This window comes from Euprymna scolopes, chromosome 7 (genome assembly GCF_053919585.1).
Source record: "Euprymna scolopes isolate OS-2025 chromosome 7, ASM5391958v1, whole genome shotgun sequence".
Taxonomy (NCBI): Eukaryota; Metazoa; Mollusca; class Cephalopoda; order Sepiida; family Sepiolidae; genus Euprymna; species Euprymna scolopes.
This window is the reverse complement of record NC_136488.1, coordinates 25,468,223-25,488,669: the sequence shown is the minus strand read 5'-3', so window position 1 is coordinate 25,488,669 and position 20,447 is coordinate 25,468,223.

Genomic DNA, 20,447 nt, shown 5'->3' with positions numbered 1-20,447 from the left:
GATTATGTAGGTGCTTAGTCTGCGATAGATTAAAATTAATATTTTTTCCTTCTGGGAATCTAAACTGTATCCTTTATTTTTGGATTTTTTATTCAAAGTTTCTTTAGACTATATATATATATATATATATATATATATATATATATATATATATATATATATGTTTCCATTCATGTGAAATCTTTTTATCATTTTTCTTTTACCTCCTACTCCCCTTACCTCACCCTTTTTTAACCAAGTAAGATCTGTGACTTACTTGTAGTTTCACTAAATACTTTTACATGCAAAATCCGATCCCGCATTTTGCTAATTCCTGCCCTCTGATGAGAAGGAGAGTATTTCTTCAAAACTCCGCGGATTAAGGACTATCCACTTATCTTGTGCTTCCTTTTTAAAATTAAATATGTTTTTAACTCTTTTTCAAGATGTCTTTTAACATGTTTTATTAATCATTTGTTCATATATATATATATATATATATACACGCACACATAAATATTTATAACTTCACACAAGAAAAATAAATGAAGAAATGTGTGTGCACCACGTTTAATTTTAAAAAATCACATACGGATGGTTATCTACAGTAAAGAAATATACAAGTAAGTATTTCTTTAAAAAAAAAAAAGAAAAAGACAAAAATATTGGAGAATTTATTATTATCGTCTTAATTATATATTTCAACAATGACAACAGATGAGTACAGCAGGATGGCCACTCTCCAGTGCAACAAATGATGAACCAACTGGCTCTTATGGTTCTAATATTACACAACACGGATCAATAAAAAAAAAAGAAGGGAAATGGAAGATGCTTAAGTTCTTTGTTGTGACAGCAAAAGGACCTACTATTATAGGATAATCTTCTATCAGAGACCTTAAACTACTAACCCTACATTGTGCAATCAAAGAAACCCCAGTTCCAATAAAATCAGCACAGAATCTACTAAAGATGTACCAAAACCGTTTTGACAATTTTGAGGGTGAATATCATATTGTGAAACCGGAAAATCACCTTATTATACATGCACCTAAAAAATGTCCCATACATACGAGAGACGAAATCCAGACTGAATATTGTGAAACAAGGCATCATACGCAGAGTAACCGAGCCTCCAAAGCAACTTGGTTTATGTACATAAATGGAAAGGAAAACACTGCCTTTATTTAGATCTAAAAGATTTAATCAGGGCTGTCATGAGATGCCATTACAAAACACCTGTAATTGAATAATCTGCACATCAGCTCTCTGGTGCCAAACATTTGTCCAAATTGGATGCTAAAAATGCAGACTCACAGCTGTTGACTATATTCAACTCTCCTTTTGGAATATTTTGCTTCTAGCGGATGTCTTTTGGTCTGGTGATGTCTCAGGATGTGTTTATCCAGAAAATGGGCATGATTCTGGAAAAGTACTCTGGCACTCTAGGGCTGATTGATGATGTCATCGTTTTTGGAAAATCCAAGAAGAGCATAACAAGCACCTGCATAATTTAATGAAGATTGCACAGAAAGAAGAACTTTGGTTCCAACACTGAAAATGTGCAGTCAATGAAAAGCAGATTCATTTTTTTGGTGCAATCTGTGATCAAAATTGTATGCATCCTGATCTCAGCTAGGTGAAAGGAGTAAAAATGTTACTCAGTCCATTGAACACTACCGACCTGCAAAGGGTGCTGAAAATCATCACATATATGACACCCTTCATCCCACACCTGTCAGGTCTCACAGCACCATTGTGAGATCTTCTAAAAAAAAAAAGACGAGGAGTACCAGTGGGCAGAAAATCTCCAGAGATCCCTCCAGCAAATCAAGGATTTGATTTGAAAGGAAATATTACTGTCATTCTTTGACCCTGCAAAACAAACCATTATCCAAGTCGATTGAGTCAATTGAATAGAGGACTTGGCATCGTTGTCCTCCAAAAAAGAAAACTTATAGTATTTACATTAAACAGCATTATGCCAACATAAATCTAGAGCTCCTGTTTTCGGTATGGATGCTTCCAAACTTACATATATGGAAGTGCATTCCAGGTGGAGAGTGAACGTAAGCCTCTGGAAATGATCAACTTAAAAAATGTAGTTACAGCTCCATCTCGTCTCTAAAACATGCTATTATGTTTGCAAAGATATGACATGACGATTGTATATCACCCTGAAAAAATATGACATAACGATTGTATATCACCCTGAAAAAATATGACATTAGTGGATAGATTCTCAAGGTTAGCCAATAAGAAAGCTAAAGAAGCCAGTGAGAGTGAATTTTGTTCAATTTTCAAGTCCAAAACTAAGTCAGTTACACCAAGCAACAAATGAGGATCCCAAATTATGCAAACTAGAGGACATTATTCTAAGAGGTTGGCAGAGAAGTGAACAAAAATATGTAACCATGTTAGCATTATCAGAGCGAACTATCCATTGAAAATGAAATTTTATTGAAATCAAACAGAATAATAATTCCAAAATCAATGTAAAACGAAGTATCACAAAAAATATCCTGTAGAAATCAAGGGATGGAGAAATGAAATTTGTGTCTTTTGGCACAACGTTAATGAAGATAAAGATAACGTAGTACAACAATGCGCCCTATGTCAGCCGTATCAATATATGCAGAGTGCAGAACACCTGATTCCGCATGAGATTCCAGTGAAGCCATGGCAGATAGTGGTGACTGACCTGTTTTACATTGAAAGTTGCAACTTTCTGCTCATTGTGGATTATTATTCCAAGTTTCCATTTGTAAGATTGTTAAAGGAGTTCTTAGGTATGTGCAAAAATAAACGAATAAGGATAGGGGGACCTAGTTTTGAAAGCCGATTTATTATAGTTATTTTGTAGGTTTCCGAATACTTTTTGATTGTATTTGAAAGATTAAAGACTAAACTTAATTTCACGAAGAAATAAATATTTGTACACGTGAAAACAAAAAGTTATGAAAAATGTTTTCACAGCGAGCTAACCAATTCAGCTAAATTTCGAAGTTAAATAAATTCATTATAAAAATCCTTTTAGAGATAAATATTAGTTTTCTGGATCTATTTGAAAGATAATTAGTAAAGTAAAGTCCCAAGATATTGAATTAAATAAAAAAAAAAAACACCTTGTTTGTACAAAATAGCTGAATTAGATCCAAAACCGAGTGTTTTTGCCGATCACAACAAACCATACTTTTGGAAATATGGAATATACGGAGGCCCAAAATCTGAGACAGTCGAAAAGCTGTCTGAGAATGATGTCATGCAATTAAAAGGAAGGAGGGGTGCTGGGTATCTTTTCTTTTCCCAAACGGGCATCCGTACATTTCTATTGTAAATGTTTGTATACATTTTACCTTTTTTTAATTCAATTATTTTTCTATGTTCCTATTTTTAAATTATTATTTTTTTTAATTATTGGCCAATATTATATAAAAATTATGTTACGCAGAAAGTTTCACATTCTTGCGAGCAAGGAAATTATTAAAATCTTCCATATAAAAATCATGCGAAATCTGAAATTAAAAAAAAATGTAGAAATATTTTTGCTAATATAATTTTTTTTTGTGAAAATATTAAATAAACAATGCTTAATTCAATGGTAATATCGGTAGTTCAAGAAATTCATTTTTCTTTGAGTTATATCGAATTCATTAATACAGACTTTAGGAGCTTTTTTTGTAATGTTTCTGTAAAAAAAATTTTTTATTGTTACAAATTACCATGCTTTATTTATATTAAAAAAAAAATAAATAAATCTTTGCGTTTTTTATTTACTACTGAAAACCCTAACTTTAGTAAAGGTATTTTTTGTTTAAACAAATAATACATTTCCACTAAGATTTAAATAAAAATGATTAGTTCATTATATTCCGCGATCATTATTTAATAAATACTAAAAATCTCATTAAAATTGGTTAATTTCATGATTTTTGGTGAATTTTTAAGTAAAGGGAGGGGTCAAAATGTTTATGCATTTTAAGTGTCGGCATTCATTTTGCCCATGCCTAGGAGTTCTCCAGTCAGGAAGTGATCAAACTGACATAGCAAATATTTAGAGAACAAAGAATTCTAGAGAAAGTGATAAGTGACAATGGTCCACACTTCAGCTCAGTCCATTTTAAACAATTTACAAAAGAAAGTAGCTTCAAACATCACACATCATCACCCAAGTTTCCACAGTTGAATAGCTTAGTGGAACGCTATGTCCAAAAAGTGAAATCAGCTTTCAAAAATGTTGCCTCAAGTGGTCGTGACTTGGACATGGTATTGTTATGTCTGCAGACGACTCCCCTAGATTATACCATTCCATCACCAGATGAACTTTTACATTCAAAGGAAGCTAGCTCGGAGCATTTAGGTCAAATGCACCAATCAAAACACTAATAAGCAGAAAATAATGACATGATTGTATCAGAGGCAAGCAAATCAAAAGATGTACAATGATCAACATGCAAAAGCTCTGCCTAAACTGCACATAGGACAACTTGTGCAGGGTTTAAATAGAGGCAGGCGAGTGTCTTCTTCGCTTGTCGTACAATTGAACAGAGAAACAAGGTCGTACATAGTACAGACCCCTTCCAGAAAAAAACAAACTGTAAAGAATCTTTCCAGAAAAAAATTTCTTCATCAAAATCAGCAGCACCTTAGAGTAAACCCATCTGGAACCACAGCAAGTTCTGAGGTACACCAACTGAAATTCCTCAGGAGCCCACCAAAAACTGAAATTCTTCAGGAGCCCACCAAAAACTGAAATTCCTCAGGAGCCCACCAAAAACTGAAATTCTTCAGGAGCCCACCAAAAACTGAAATTCTTCAGGAGCCCACCAAAAACTGAAATTCTTCAGGAGCCCACCAAAAACTGAAATTCCTCAGGAGCTCACCAAAAACTAAAATTCTTCAGGAGCCCACCAAAAACTGAAATTCCTCAGGAGCCCACCAAAAACTGAAATTCCTCAGGAGCCCACCAAAAACTGAAATTCTTCAGAAGCCCACCAAAAACTAAAATTCTTCAGAAGCCCACCAAAAACTAAAATTCTTCAGGAGCCCACCAAAAACTAAAATTCCTCAGGAGCCCACCAAAAACTAAAATTCCTCAGGAGCCCACCAAAAACTAAAATTCCTCAGGAGCCCACCAAAAACTGAAATTCCTCAGGAGCCCACCAAAAACTGTACACCCAATGTAGAAACAAGCAACACACAATTTTCACAGTCATCTCTTAAACAAGCACCTTTCAGAATACTAGACGCAAACATTTACAACAATGCAACAGATGAAACAACCAGATGTGGACATATCATCAGACAACGCAAAAGGTTTAGAGATAGAACAATCACAAATTGACTTTATTGTTTTGTTTTTATCGTTTTCTAAAATTCTCCTTTTCTTCTTTTTTTCATTTAGTCATTTGAAAGAAGAGGGATTGGATACTATGTAATCATTATCTACCTATAAGATAGCTCTCCAAAAAAGGGAGTTCCAAAAAAGACCCCTGGATTGGGGCTCGTGATATTAAAACAATAAAAAAGAAAGGTCGCCATTATAACTGATACCACTATATCATGCGTTCGACATTCTTCCTTCCTATACAACAAAGTATTTCAATATTTGAGAAAAAAAATAGCTATTACTTTATATGCTGCACGTATTAACGTTAAAACCAATTTAGTATTACACATGTAATAAATAAATAACTAAATAAAACAAAAACACTTTTTTGTAATTAATATATGTAAAAGCCAAGTACGTCCAAGGGTGGAGTACTGCTGCTGTTATAGGTTTTTAATTGTTGATGACTTTTTTGTACCTCTGTGGGTTATAATACAAACCCAGGGTCGGATTTATAGAAGGGTATCCTCAGTCAAGAATTGTGCAATGGGATGTTTGTCCACATTATATTTAAATTTATTCGTATTGATACAATTGAGAAACAGGGAACAGGGAAGATATTTCAAAGGCAAGCAGTCCTAAGGTATTTATTTCTCTGAGAAATGTCACACAAGGTCCGAAAAGTGGGATTGAAAAGCCAGCGCCTCCAAAAAGGGATGCTGATTACATTCCCCAATAGAAGTATCAGGCGATTAGCAATGAACTAATCCCTTCTAAAAAATAGAGGAGGCAAAGCGTGGGCGGGTGGACCTTCTAGAACAACACAGAAGTTGTAATATAGCGTAATCGACAGGGAAAAGATCATTTCAAAATGGCATAAACTCTGTTGATTTTCGTGCTAAGGGAGAAAATCACTCTGAAGAAAGAAGCTATTAGAGTAGAAAGTTTTCTAGCATCTGAGGACTTCTAGTTTGAAGGGGCGGGAATTTTCTGCTAGAGAGTTTGTCGGGGGTATTTACATTGAAGAGTGCAAGTAAATTCATCGAAGCACAATCTTGGAAGTACTTACCTTTATTCTTTTAATTTTCGTCCAGTAATCATTTCTCCTGTTCTGCTGTAAAGTCCAAATTCTTTGTAACGTACTTTTTTGTTATATCGTATTTTTTTTTTTTTTTGTATCGTATGTTTAACAAAAAAAGAGAGACAAAACGATTAACTTTTTTTTTTCCAGGTTTTCTCACCAACAGTAAATTGCAACCACCTGTTTAGTCGCTTGTTTAGTCTCTCACAAACAAGAATGGAAACTAAAAAAAACTTGAAACAAGATAAACAAAATGCGAATTCACGTAAAAAAAACGTTTCATATCATTTCAAATCAAAAACAATGACACGCTAATCTTGATGACAACTCAACAAAAAACTTCTCGAGATTAGAAAAGAAAGAAAAATGGCAATAAGTGGGTTACTGTACCTTTCCTGTTCTTTTTTTTTTTTTTTTTTTTTTGCCCTGATAAAGTAAGCATTAAACACAAATGAAATCTATCTACCATTTGATAAAAGTTAAGAAAGATAATCAAATCTTTGACGGTCCATTACATCTTTCTCGCTCGCTTTCCTTTCTCCCTTCCTGTGTAATTATAGGATCGACATACCTCACAGTCCTATAATACTATTGGAACCTAAGGAAATTCCACAGCGGCATCTTTCATATGTAACTATCCTTGGGGCCCGGCGTTGCCTGGGTGTTTGGAAGTGTGTGTTGAGCAAAAAAAAAAAAAAAAAAAAAGAAAAAAGTGGTTGTAGGCTGGCAGGCTCGAACCCGTACTGCGAAGGAGGAAAAGAACGGGAAAAACAAACGTGACGTGTTAACTGTTGCGTCCATCGCCAAACCGGAAGTGATGTAGGCTTAAATTAAGGCTACACAATTGAAAAGAGAGAATAACTTTCGAAAATATCGGGGAAAAAAGCGAAACCCCCTGTAGAAAAGTGCCCAGTTGAGGGTGAATTAATTAATGTTTTGGGCCAATTTTTTTATATTTGTCGTCCGAACAGGTCGCACTTCAAAATGAGACAGATCTCGTGAAAATCCGTCGCCTATGTCGAAGGTTTTGCGAGACATACATACATACATACATACATACATTTAAACAGATTTTTGCCCTTTATATTATAGATATATTGCTGCTGGACATTCTCTGGATGTTCTGCGTAAATGGAGACCCTGCGATATTATTGTAGCCCTTTTGTTAAAACTGTAAAAGTATTTATCTAAGTAATCTAGTTAATGTAGTGTCAGAATATATCTGGTTATTACGGTTTATCCTTATAGGAGTCTGTGACATATTTCCATTATATAGACGCCTGGCACAAACAGAAACCGCACAATATCATACCATCGTTAGACAGAACAGATACTACCCTTAGATCCTAGCCATAAGACCAAGAAGGTATATTTTAGTTTCACGTACAGCCCAAAAGCAGCATCATTTTTTTTAATTCAAATTATTATTTTTTTTTTACAATGCGTCTATGGTGATTGGGAGATCCTATTTATTAAAAAAGAGGATAGAAGGTGATACCACTACGAACTGTAAACTAGCGTATCTATACGCTAATTGTATGTTCATAGTATGTTATCACCTTCTATCCTTCTTTTTTAATAAACAGGATTTCCTGATCGAATGATTTATAATCTGGAAACCGTTACATACATACGCACATTAAAGGTACTACAGTATTAATGTATAGATTAATTCACCAAAAGAAATTATATTTTTCATAGAAAATCGCTTCCCACAGAAATATTTACAAAGAAATAAAAAATACTGGTCACATGACTTAACTTTCACCTACGTCGGTTGCACATTAAGTCAAGAAAGATAACTCAATCAAATCTGTTGCGTTTCAAATCACTTATTGTCTCAAATTAAAAATCATTCTTCTCGTGCTGATGACTCAGTATTTAAGGATCCAAACTTTCAGCAGTCGAACAGTTGCTCAGGAACTCTTCACTGGAATATATCAGTTGAGGATCCATTCTAGACAAGCAATCAGGTAGAAACTGGGTCATTTCGATGGCCTTTTATTTGTCTGACTGCGGTATTGGATCTAGGTAGTCCTAGGAGATCCACTCTTCTAGGCCTTGCCTCCCCAATTTGGAGAGGAGTTAGTTTATTGCTAACTGCCTGATGTGCTTTGACTGAAAATGCTGACGAGGTTGCCCAGGCAGATTTTAATAGGTAAGAGTGTTCCCTTTTTAGAGGCACTGGCTTAATGCTCCTTACCTTCCGGCCTTATGCTACCTTTTCTCGTAGTAGAAATGAAGTAAATACGCAGTTAAGTCAAAACCGAGACAATACTAAAACTATATTATGCATTACTTCTCTTGCTCCAATGATGCGAAAGAGAGCTAATCACAATTCTTAACATGCAAACACTGTCACATGCTTAAGAGCCAACAGAATAATCTCCATCATGAAACTGGACAAACATTTTGCACGCGACTGTTTTATAAATGAGGCAGAAACACAAACAAGTCTGCTACGAAAATAGTCCAAGAGTTGCCAAAAGTACACCAAGACTTTTTGTAGCAAAAAAAAAAAAAAAAAAAACTGGAAAAATGAGCCAATCAACAGTAGGCAAAGTATTTTCTGGATGAATTCACCCAGAATTATATAGATGAGGAAGGTTCTATAGACTGGTTAAAAAAAGGATCGCTTCACCGTGATCATGAGAGGATTATAATGGCTGCCCAAGATCAACGCTTTTAATAAGATGAGTGACCTCAGTAAGTGCACGTTCTGTTACACCGAAGTAGAGAGTATGAGTCACCTGACATCTAGCTGAAAGATTCTGCTGGGGGGGGGGGCTACTATACAATACGACACAATGGAGTGTGTAAATGTATCCGCAGTAAAAAGTTGAATATCGAATGCAGCAGCAAGTCATGGGAACATGTTTACCAGAAAAAACAGTTGGAAAAAAGTCATACAGCATCCACTATGACTATGCAATTGCTACAGCTATGTACCTAGAAAACGATGCCAGTAAACCTGATATAGTGATATGGGACATGAAGGAGAAAAAAGCAACCTTATTGGAAGTTAGTGTCCTCAATGATGCTGGGTTAAACAGAGCTGAGAGGGAAAAGATAACGAAATATCAAGGCCTTATGTACGGCATGAAAAGAAACTGAAATCATAAGAAGATCTACATCATTCCAGTAATAAAAGGAGCAACTGGATCCATGAAAAAGAATTTCAAAATGACCTTACAAATATACTTAATGGACCGTGCAAGATTTTGCCAGCTATGGCTAAGCATGGGTGTCTGAAGTGCACTTTGTCATACAAGGATTATTCCAAAAGTAAAGCCTTCTATTTTTTTAACTCAAAAAGCTTAAGCATACAAGTAAATAAATAAACAATGAATGTATGTGCATTTGTGTGTGTGTATATATATATATATATATATATATATATATATATATATATATATATATATATTTATTACTGTAATTATTTTTTAAATCCTACAGACACTAGTGTTTCATCCTTTTGGGAATCATCAGTGCAAGGAGTTACGATTACAGCTGGTCGGGAGATTCAAGCCCGGCCATAAAGCAATCTTTGACTATTAGCAAGGAACAAACCACACGGCCAACGTTAACCGTAAGAAATACAGTTGAAATTAACATTTGTATCAATGTCTAGATGGGTAGAATGATCTTATGGTTATAACATCACGATTTGTGCGAACTTAAGTGATCGACTTTGATTTCAACTTAGAGTGCTCAACAATAATAACTGAGTTCTTAAAGGGATAACATAATTATTATTCTAATCATTTTTTAATACCTACCGACACTAGTGTTTCATCATTTCAGGAATGATCAGTGCAAGGAGTTCGAATTACAACCGGTATATATATATATATATATATATATATATATATATTAATGTTGGGACAATTAATCGGAATCGGGAAAATTGGAAAAATCAGAATATTTAAGGGTATCGGAATCGGTATCGAAATCGGAAAAATGTGTACTGATTTTCCGATATCAAAACAATTGTTTTAATTGTCTTTTTTATTTGATTTTGTTTAAAGCTAAATCTTCTATTGCTGGTAATGATGATAAAATAATAAATATTTATTGGTTTTAAACCACCAGTGAAGCTAAAATCGATAGATCTCCCCACCCCCACCCTGCAAGTGTTTTTTATGTTTAGGAAAATATTTGCACATTTAACATGTGTGTTTTTACGGTAATCAGAGAAATAATACAACTATATAGTTAAATATTTAGAGATTTATCAAGAATCGGAATCGGTAATTGTATCGGAATCAAGAATTTAGTACAGAATCGGTAATTGTATAGGAATCGGGAAAAATATTGGAATTGTCCCATTATTAATATGTGTGTGTGTGTGTGTGTGTGTGTGTGTGTGTGTGTGTGTGTGTGTGTGTGTGTGTGTGTGTGTGTGGTGTGTTTGTGTGTGTGTGTGTGTGCATGTTCAAAATTATGGGGCGACTATTTAATTCTAAGAAAGACAACACTTCCTAACTCATAGGGGTAGATAACTCATACCGAATATACTTATCGCTAAAAATAACAACAATATATATATATATATATATAAATATATATATATATATATATTCCAAAGTTACAGAAAAATTTATTTATTTCACATTCATATTATGTTGCATCTTACCCATGTTTCATTGAATGGCATGAATATACCAAACAAATCTTCAGAGACATATATCAATTCTTTGGAAAAAAAAAAATAAAGAATATTTTATTATACATTAAAATGGTCAATTTTAGGTAAGGTAAATAAATTTTTATCTAATAAGAAGAAAGGTGTAATTTATGTACCTTGGAATCCTTCCACATAGTCACATCAAATGATAATTTGCTAAATAGAAAACAGGACATCATACAAAGCTGTATGCATAGAATAAGATATATGCTAGCCTATTTCAAATGTATAAATATCGTAGGGGAATAATTTTAACTATAATTTCCTATATAAATACAGAGTTAGAAATATATCAGAGTAATGACTTAATATTATTGATAGAATATAACTGCAATTAATATAAATCAGGTCTAATAAAGATTTTATGCTTATATTAAACTGTGGCTAACAATAATAAAGGGAATTGATAAGAAGTAATAAAAGGAAAATCTATATATATAAAAACGAAAAATGTATGTATGTATGTATGTGTGTATGTTTGTGTGTCTGCTAAAAACTTTCGACAGACACAGCGAAAATTCACAAACTCAGTATCATATCGAAGCCCCATCCTTCGCTCGAAAAATTGGCCAAAAACGTTCATTTTTTTAACCCGAAATCTACAATTTTCGACATGGGGGGAGTCAACAAAAACGGTCTTCTCGTGACGATGAGTGGTTCTACGCATGCGCCAGATGACGTCATGACCTCATTTACTTTAAATAGTTGAAAAACTGAACAAATTTCATGTACGTCACGTTAGCTCAGTTGATTAGCATGTTGGTTTGTTATCTAAACGTTTTGGGTTCGAATCGTGGTGTGAGATGTCATCTTTTTTTTTTTCGATTTTTTAAATTTAAATATTGAACCAGTGTTATTTAAGCCAGTTTTCATGTAACGTTCGATTTTCTGTTTTATTTTTTTACTTCGCTTATCCATCCCCGACCACACACCCAAAAACACCCGGGTACTCACCGATTTTTTAAATTTTAATATCGAAACAGGCTTATTTAAGCCATTTTTCACATCTTCGTTTTCTGTTTTCATCGTTCGTTTGCCTTATGTTAGTTTTTTTTGTGTTTTTTTTTCTGCTTAAGTTTTAACGTTGTTTTCTTTTTTTACTTCGCTTATAACAAACAAACCTGGTCATTGTCATCGTCATCGTCGTCGTCGTAATGCTCGATGACTTCCGAGCGTGCACCTGTCAATTTGGTTCTTACTTAAATAAATTCAAACATCTTTCACTAACTCATTCTGGCTGGCTGATTTTATTTTCAAACTTCGCCTCAGGGCTTCTTTATTTAACACCACACACACCTACAAACACCCGGACAATGCCGGGTACCCCCGCTAGTCGTTATATAAAAGAAAAAAGTGGGAAAGAGTAGTGTAATATAAAGAAAATGAATAAGCAATACCTATACAAACCATTTGAAATAATTAAATGTGGTGTGTGATGTATTTTTAAAAACCTAATTCTGTGTATATTATTCATTCTGGATCAGTGTCTATGGTGCCAATCCATCATACACGGTACCAAAGGATACGAAGCAGAAAGAAAAAGACTGGTGTAGATCAAAGGGCAGGCAAGAAAAAATCGTGCTGAACAACAACGCCCCCTGCCAAGCATTGCTTGCCTTCTCTGCCCACACAAATTCCATGTGCAGATTGGTCTGAGAAGCTATCTGTGATCCAAACACTGAGAGAAGAGGAAACTGAAATTCTCAGATACGAGAAATTGACCACCGGCGATTCATTCTATATACTTAATACATATATATATATATATATATATATATATATATATATATACTGGCAGGAAGACCCGACGTTGCCTGGGATTGAATGATGATCAATGACTATTTCACACTCCTATATTTTTATTGTTATCGAAATCCGTGAAATCGCCTCGGAAGAAGCTTCACATGCCTCCATGCAGTAACTTAGTCCAAAATATATGTTATTCTACATTGCACTCTAGAGAACCTACTGTTTCTTTTATAAAATTATTTTATACAAACTTCTTTCCAGTTACCAAAAAAAAAAAAAAAAACATTAAGAAATTTACGTGCGGGGTTTGAACCTACAGACCATGTCATGCAAACAAAAACAAACCAAAAAAAATCAAAAAAACAAAAAACACGTAAATTTTCAAGTCTGTAGGTTCAAACTCCAGTCGTAAATTTCTTAATTTTTTTTCATTAACTGCAAAGAATTTTATATTCTTTGCAGTTAATGAAAAAAAATTAAGAAATTTACGACTGGAGTTTGAACCTACAGACCAGGTCATGCAAAAAAAAAAAAAAAAAAAAAAAAAGCACGCTATCAACTTACTCACAGTAGAATTTTCATGGCCCGTTGTTCTATCATTGTTGCTAAGCAACATGGAAAAATGGCTTTACCGATGATAGAGAAATTAAAATAACAGTTTCGATTATCGATTATCGGTAATTATCGGGGGGGGGGGTATTCTGAGACAAAACCAAACTAAGATTACTCCCAGACTTATGCACCAAAGTTCAGTAAATTTTAAAGAAAATCTGTTCAGCCATTTCCGAGTCTATAAGGAACTCTCTCTCTCTCTCTCTCTCTCTCACACATACACACACGCACACACACACACACACACACACACACACACACACACAGTTGCATTTATATAATTGTAGATATATATATATTAATACCTTATGTACAAACCAAGGTGTATTTGTATTAACTTAACATTTTAAGAGAAGCAATTTCTGGGATAAAATGAAGTGTGAATTCTAAGATGTAATTTTGAATTTTTGAATTAGATTCTTGGTATCCAGGATAATTAATAGAAATTAAGAATTTTGTTCACTAATCATATTTATAACTATATTTACTTATTGAGGACTACTGCAGGTTTATAAGTTTCTTATAAATTTAAAAAAAAATTATAGGTATTTATTAACTTTTATAAAGTCATATAGGATTTTATTAGTTTTGTATGTTATAATTTCCCTAAATTAGATATAGGCTTTAGGTACTTTCAACATGATAATCTGCTTTGAGAATAGATTAGGGATGAGGGCATCATATTGTAGGGAAATAAATAGGAACAAAATAGATCATATAAAATAAATACACACATATAGGTAGATCAAAGTGATTTTTGTGACTTTTGTGACTACGATTCATATAAATGTTGATGTGATTCTTGGTTATAAACAAAGACGCCCCAAGATTGCCTCTACAAAGGCCAGGGACCACTCCACCTACTTACTTTAAAATGAGCAAAGTATAATTTCCAACAATAAATCTGTTGTGGTGGCACACATTCATTTGCATATGTGGATAGTAATTACACATAAATAGGAAGACTCAGTTAGTCTGAGTGTGTGTTCACCAGAAGCCACTGAAGGCCGCCGAGAGCAGATATGTTTCTCCAGTAAAGACTCTCTTATTTGACACCATTATGTAAATATCCTGTAAATATACCTTTTCCTAATACACTTCTTATTTGATCTACCTTTGTTTGTTGAGTCGTCATTTGTATTGCTTTCTACGTTACTTGTTTCAACCTGCAAACTTAACAGTGACGACGAGGATGAACGTCAAATATAACAGGTTGACGGAATAATGGGAAGAACTCACTAAAAAAAAAAAAAGTACAACGCAACGGTTGATTTTCTAAGGAATACAAGTTTTGACGAACGAAATAGTCGTAAAAACGGATTTTACACTAAAGAGAAGTTCGACTCAAGCGGAAAAAATGAATAATTCAGCGAACACTGGAAAACTGTAAAATATTTTCCTCACGAAGTACAACACTAAAAGAAAGAAACGGTTGTTTCCCAAATTCCGAGAACAAAAACTACATTCAGGTTAAAAAAAAAGAATAAAAAAAGCAACCTCGATTAATAGTATTTTATTTACTAAAATACTAGTCGGAAAAAAAAGAGACAAACCAAAACCTTTAATTGCAATCTCAAAGAAAAAAAAAAACTCAAACGTGGCAAAAAAAAAATAAAAGTGACGATTTACGCCGTTTCCCGTGGAATCCATCTTAAAAAAAAAATAACAAACTGTAAAAGTGAATTTTTGTAAAACGACAAACAGATTCGTATTACTAAATTACGAAGAACAGATTCGTATTACTAAATTACAAGGAAGTAACATACGAAGAAAAAAAAAGTTCACCAGTGGATTTCCTAAATTGCTGTAAATACCAACTAAAGACTTTTTGGTAAACCAAATTTTTCTCTTCGGTATTTAAAAAAAAAAAAAAAAATACCACAGTTAAACTAAAATCAAGGAAAGATTTTTTTTTTTAAACTAAAGTTGTCACTGGATAACGGATATAAGACAGTAAAACGTCACGCAAAAAAAAAAAAAAAAAAAAATTTAAATGTAGTCCATACATTTTATTTTTTTCAATTGTGACTCGAGTTGAAAAACTTTTTTTTTTTCTATGGAAAGAGTTGTACTTAAGTTCGGCTGTTATTTATTAGGAAATGCCTAAAACGGAAAAGTAAATCGTATTTTGTGGTTTCAGCAAAAGCCTCAGTTCTTATGTTGAGGTTGGATGAGCTTGACTTGCTAACGAAGTGAGAAAATATTATTCGAGCAGCGATATTACTATTGAAAACAGGAACTATGAACAATTTTTTTTTTGTAACACAAGCTATTTTATATGGTACGGATATTGTGTTGCATGTGAAATTGTACAATTTTTCTTCGTAACTGCATTACTGCTACTGAAGGAAAAAAAAAAGAAAAAAAAAAAGGAAGATTTATCTAGAATGTTAATGCAATTTTTGCAGACACAACAAAAGGCGCAATCCGAGCTAGATGCACGTAGAGAGGAAAAATTATTGAAATGGCAAATGGAACAAGAAGAAAGGCAGAAGAAATTACAATTTGAACAAGAAGAAAGGCAGAAGAAATTACAACTTGAACAAGAGGAAAGGCAGAAGAAATTACAACTTGAACAAGAGGAAAGGCAGAAGAAATTACAATTTGAATATGAAGAAAGGCAAAATGAACGTTTTGCTAAAACACTGGAACTATTAAAGACTAATCGAGAAAATGTCGACAGTACTAATTTCTTGCATACAACTATATTTAATAGCATGGACACATTTAATTATGTGCCAGAGGAAGAAAAGACTTTTGAAGCATACTATACAAGATACGAGGATGTCTTTCAACTGGACTGCAAAAGTTGGCCAAATAGCCAGTAAGAGATGCGCAGAAAGACAATGGGAATCAGATTGCCCTTATAAGAAGAAAAAATGCTACATTTGCAAGAAAGTCGGACACAAAAGCGATTGTTGCAGATATAAAGATTTCACCAGAAAGAGAGTACAGCAAACAAAATCAAATGAAAAATTAGACAAAAATCGGCGAAAATACATAAAAGCGGAAATATTTAAAATGCCAATAAAATTACAACTGGATTCAGGATCCGATATTTCTATAATAAACTTGAATATATGGAAAAAGTTGGGTAAACCAACCATGATGAAAACAAGTAAATCAGCTCGGACGGTAACTGGTGGTGAGATAAAATTTGAAGGAGAAGTTATCCTTCCAATAAAATTAAAAGGGATTATGAAGAAATTAAAAATGTTCATATTGAAAAATAGCGAAAACCTGTTTGGAATAGATTTAATTGAGAAATTTGGACTCTGGGATAAGCCAATTAATACATTCTGTAAAAAAATAGAATGTACTACTCCAACAACAGAAAATATAAAAGAGGACTTAAAAAGATTATTCCCTGATGTATTTATGACTAAATTAGGTCGTTGCAATAAATTTAAGGCCTCGTTTGAACTTAAAGAAAACACCAGCCCAATTTTTAGAAAAAAGTGAAACGTTCCGTTCGCTGAGTTGGAAAAGATTAATAAAGAATTAGACAGATTGGAACAGACAGGAATACTATCAAAAATAGAACATAGCGACTGGGCAGCCCCCGCCGTATATGTAAAGAAAAAGAATGATGAAATCAGAGTTTGTGCAGACTTTTCGACAGGTCTAAACTCCATATTACAAGATTACCATTACCCTCTACCAAGCCCAAAGGAAATATTCACAAAGTTGAATGGTGGTAATATCTTCTCCAAGATAAATTTGAGCGACGCATATTTACAAATACTGGTCGAGGAGAATTGCTCAAAAATACTATGCATCAACACGCATAAGGGATTGTACAAATACAACCGGTTGCCCTTTGGCATCAAAGTAGCGCCTGCCATTTTTCAACAAGCGATGGACACCATGCTAAGTGGTATTGAGTGCGCATGTGAATACCTGGACGACATTGTTATCAGGAGCAAATCCCTAGAAGAACATAAGGAGCATTTAAAACAAGTATTCACTCGAATACAAAAATTCGGGTTTAAAGTAAAAGAAAATAAATGCGACTTTTGTATGAGCGAAATTTAGTATCTTGGATATATAATAAATAAACATGGGCGACGTCCAGACCCAGAAAGATCTGCGGCAATAAAAAACATGCCAGCACCTAATAACGTAACAACCTTGCAAAGTTTCTTAGGACTCGCAAATTATTACCAATCTTTTATTGAAAGGATGCATAATTTGCGAGCTTCCTTAAATGAGCTGCTAAAAAAGGACACACCTTGGAACTGGACGCAAGGATGTCAAACCGCTTTTGACAAAATAAAGAGCGCACTAACATCTGAATTATTTCTAACTCACTACAACACAAAATTAAATATAGTCGTCGCTAGTGACGCTAGTTCCTATGGCATAGGAGCATGCATTCAACATATCATGCCTAATGGATCTAGAAAGCCAATAGCTGACGCTTCAAGAACGCTGCTTCCAGCAGAGAAGGTGTATTCACAGATTGAAAAAGAAGCGTTGAGTATAATCTTTGCAGTGACTAAATTCCACCGATATTTATATGGTAGACAATTCATACTTGAAACCGACCATAAACCATTAGTCACAATCTACGGATCAAAAAAAGGATTACCTGTATACACCGCAAATAGATTGCTGTGCTGGGGTACGATCCTACTGAATTACGATTTCCAACTACAACATCTAGCATCGAAAAAGATTTGCCATGCGGATGGACTTTCAAGACTGATACCACAGAAACATAATTTGGAAGAATCAGTGATTGCAGCAATTCGAACAAACGTCGAAGTGAAAAATATGGTAGCAAACATCATTAAAGAACTACCGGTAACATTGTCGGACATTAAAAGAGAAGCCGATAAAGATGAATATATAAATGATATAAAAGAAAAAATTATAAATGACAAAAAGGTTCAGGAAATTTTTTCCATATGTAACGATGTGTTATTATATAGTGAGAGAGTAGTAATACCTAAAACGTTGCAGAAGAGGATTTTGAGAGACTTCCACACAGGACATCCGGGGATAAATCAAATGAAGTCTCTAATGAGAAGCTACGTATACTGGCGTAACATGGACGTCGACATAGCTACAACAATAAATAGATGTGAAGGATGCAAGTTAGCAGCAAAATCCCCACCTATAGTACACAAACCTTGGCCAAAAACCGACCACCCATGGTCGAGAATCCACATGGACTTCGCTGGTCCAGTAGGAGAAAATTACTACTTAATTGTAGTAGATAGTTATACAAAATGGCCTGAGGTAATGCGTTGCAGGAATCCAACAGCGAACAACTCAATAGGATTCCTACACGAGTTATTTGCACGATTTGGTGTACCAGACACACTGGTCACTGACAATGGAACTCAATTCACATCCACAGACTTTAAGGAATTTTGTGACACGTTCCAAGTAAAGCATATCACTATTCCGCCGTATCATCCAAGATCGAACAGCCTCGCGGAGAGGTTCGTGGACACGTTAAAACGAGCGTTGAAAAAATCCATTGGGATACCAAAGAAAAAAGCTTTGCAACAATTTTTGCAAATATATAGGATAACACCGCACCCTAATACCCCGTCAAACATATCACCAGCTGATTTAATGTTTGCCAGAAAGGTGAAATCAGCGTTTGATAAACTATTGCCACGACAGGCAATTGTCCCAAACACTACACACGTGATAAGAAAGAAATATAACTCGGGAGAGCGAGTATATTTCAAGTGCTACAGGAATAACACTTCTTACTGGGAATGTCGAGTAGTGGATAAACGCATTGGTGATTGTACATAAATGATTAAAGGTCCACAAAATATACATAAAAGGCACCTGAACCAAATAAAAAAACGCCACATTCAAGATGATGATTATACAACAGCAGTCGAAGAGAAGGAAACCCTTGTTGCGGACCAGGATATAATACCCTAGCTCGCCACAAGAAAAATAATGAAACGAATCGAATTGAAGGAAACAAAGACTCAATTGATGGATAAGATAAACGTTGTTTATTTGCTGTTGAAAGAATGAACGTTTTAGTTATAACATGTGTTCATGTCCGCGCGTGTGTAACCAATGTTCGTTGCAGGACTGGTGTTGTAGCAAGACTAGGAAATGTGTGTTCATCTCAAGTTCGGGTCACTATCGTTTGTTCGCGCGTGGGAAGAGAAATAAGTGTTGTAGTGGAAATTGGAATGTTAGTTCAGCATGTAAACAAAGGAGAGGATATGAGAGTTGACATCAGTTAGTAGTCAGCTATGCGAAGGTGTTCTCAGGGACCAGTAGTAGATAGAGAGAGAAAGAGTGTGAATGTGTACATACGGTCTGTTAGCTCGTGCCCCATACATAGTCACAGGGGTGTTGATGCGCGCGAGCGTGCGCCTCCCTTTTGGGAGGCGGCTGGTTAGCCCAACCTCTCTGGTTGAGAGCTGGTCCTAAAAGAAGGAGCCGCTTGTTGCTCTCTCTTTTATACTCGTTTCCGGAGTGTCTTTTGCGAATAGAAAGCGGAAGTGACATCGTCCATGTGTGTGTTCATGTGCGCATGTGTGAGTACATGTGTATACGTTAGCGTGTGTGTATATATACGTGAATGTTAGTGTATGTACGCGAACGTGAATATATGTACGTGTGTGGACGTGGGTGCGTATGTTTGTGTGTGCGTATGTATATGACATAGCTTGAAATGTGAATGTGTGTTTTTGTGCGAGACTAGAAAAGGCTCGCACACCATGGACATCATATACAAATCCTTTAATTTGGAACCGCCTCAATATACACCTGAACCCCGAAGATCAGGTAGAAAAAGAAAGTTTAATGAACCATTAATGTTAAATCCGAATAGAAAAAGATATTGAAATCTGTGCAACTTCAAATCTTGGGAGGAGGGTAATGTTGTGGTGGCACACATTCATTTGCATATGTGGATAGTAATTACACATAAATAGGAAGATTCAGTTATTCTGAGTGTGTGTTCACCAGAAGCCACCGAAGGCCGCCAAGAGCAGATATGTTTCTCCAGCAAAGACTCTCTT